Genomic DNA, 2,226 nt, shown 5'->3' with positions numbered 1-2,226 from the left:
CTTTTCACCCAACACGGACACACACAGCACCCCCAACCGAAAACATCTTCCCGCGCCCCTGTATTATACATATACACGCTCAATGAAATTCATACAAATTGTAGGTAGAGGTAAAGAGGGAATGGCTTTTCCAGACAGGGACTCTAAAACAGCTGCTAAACAGGCTTAGTGTTTATAGCCTAAACATATAAAACACATGCTCAACTCTCTTTCAACCAACACATGATCTTTAATGCTTACATACTCGTATACTGTACAGGTGCATTAACTTTTTAAAATTCTCTGAGGAACAAGGTTTGATCCGATATTGTGGAAGTGCTTTACCTGATGTCTGCTACTATATGTGTGATTAGCGTAACGTTTGCTTAAAAAGTGGCTGTCAATCAATTTGGATCAGAGAGGACTGGGAAGAGGTCAAAGCATCAGGTCACCATGTGTTTGTAAGGGAGTTCCCTGCTGAGTAAACAGAGTTTCTAACAGCACTGAATGGCAGAGCAAAGGTAATGCTCTATTGTTGAGATGCCTTCCGGATTCGAGGCAAAGCGTGTTGTTAAACTAAAGGGACTGTAACCTACAGGGATTGCAAAACATTTCCACACAATACTTCAAGAAACACTTAACTCAACGCCAGACTGCAGGGGGCCAGTACAGCATATAGACCTTAAGAAGGGAAAGTCAACACAGCTGCACCCGATTCACACCACCTATAAATATAACCAACATCAAATATGGGAAAGTGGCTCTATAGGCTAAAAACACACGAGTCTGTCATTGTCTGCAATGAGATCATAACAAACGGTCATTCCAGACGTATTGAGCCTGAACAGCACTGACCTGTAAAACAGGGATTATGCATGCAAAGCACGCACATTTTTTTTTAACCAAACAATTATTGTATGCTGCACAAATAACTGATTATGTAACTTGAGACTACTGTGTGTTCTAACGCCATCAACATTCAAACATTTTCCTGTATTTTCGGCACAGATATTTGGGAAATCATTTGTTTATCTTTTCTGCTCATCTCTCTCTCTGCACCTGTGGTGCGGATGGTGTTGTTGTTGTGTAAGACACACACAGTGGCTCTCTTGCAGCGCTCTGATTGGTATTCCAGTGATCCACATGCTCGGTGGCGGAACTACTGGGGCCAGTTTGGCCCGGCTCACTGGATCTGTTTATATGGAAAGTGCCAAAACGATGGCCACCTGCAGCTTGTGGTTCTGTAGACAGCAAAACATTCACTGTTCTTCTATGATAAGTCAACTAAAGTTATGAAGTATGGATATGTGCATTGAGCATCGAGCCCAGGGTGATGCTGGATGTTTGGATCTGCAGAAGCTAAGGATGAAAGAAACATATTCTTTAAAATAATTTAAAATAATTAAGGAATTAAATTAAGTAATAAATTCTTTTATTCAGAATGGATGCATTACATTTATCAAAAATGGCAGTAAAAGCATTTTTAATGTTGCAAAAGAGAATTTCTGAAGGATCATCTGACACTGAAGAGTGTAGTAATGGCAACTAAAAGGTCAGCTTTGCTATCACAGCAATAAATTACATTTTAAAATATAATAAAAAACTATTATTTAAAATTATAATAATATTTCACAATATTACTGTTATGACTGTATTTTTGATCAAATAAACACAGCCTTGGTGAGCATATGACTATCCATTCAAAAACAAAAAATGATACTGCCCCTCAACGTCTAAACAAAAGAGAAGAAAACAAATAGCCTATGGGATGAAAAAGTGGGTTACCTTATCTGAATGTAATCTAGCCAGGTCATTTTTATGAGAGATATTTGGACGATAAAAACACTTGCACACTTGATTAAAAGCAATAAACAGAGTCAGTGACCATACACATTTAATGACTTTCTGCAACAGGTTATGAGCCGTCACTTTAATTAAACTGAGACTTATGAGTGTGTATTTATAAGATTGAATCTATACAAAATAAACACTTTAAAAGATGTTTGTGTACAATCTTTACTGAAAATGGTGTAAACAATTATTGGGCATTCTGTTTAAATCATTGTGAAGCAATAAGCATATTCCATAGATTCCAGAAATCATGTAAAGTGTTTCATCCTGTGGAATTCACCCAATGACACACAGCACTGTCAGAGATCAGGAAAGTGTCATGTTACCTCAGGATCAGTCATAATCAGTCAAACAGAATACTCTCAGAAGTGGAGAAGTGTGTTTTCTGGTTCATGC

The sequence above is a fragment of the Sinocyclocheilus rhinocerous genome, unplaced genomic scaffold, assembly GCF_001515625.1.
Source record: "Sinocyclocheilus rhinocerous isolate Xijiao unplaced genomic scaffold, SAMN03320098_v1.1 scaffold1542, whole genome shotgun sequence".
Lineage (NCBI taxonomy): Eukaryota > Metazoa > Chordata > Actinopteri > Cypriniformes > Cyprinidae > Sinocyclocheilus > Sinocyclocheilus rhinocerous.
The sequence above is the reverse complement of the archived record's forward strand: the minus strand, read 5'-3'. Positions refer to the sequence as shown.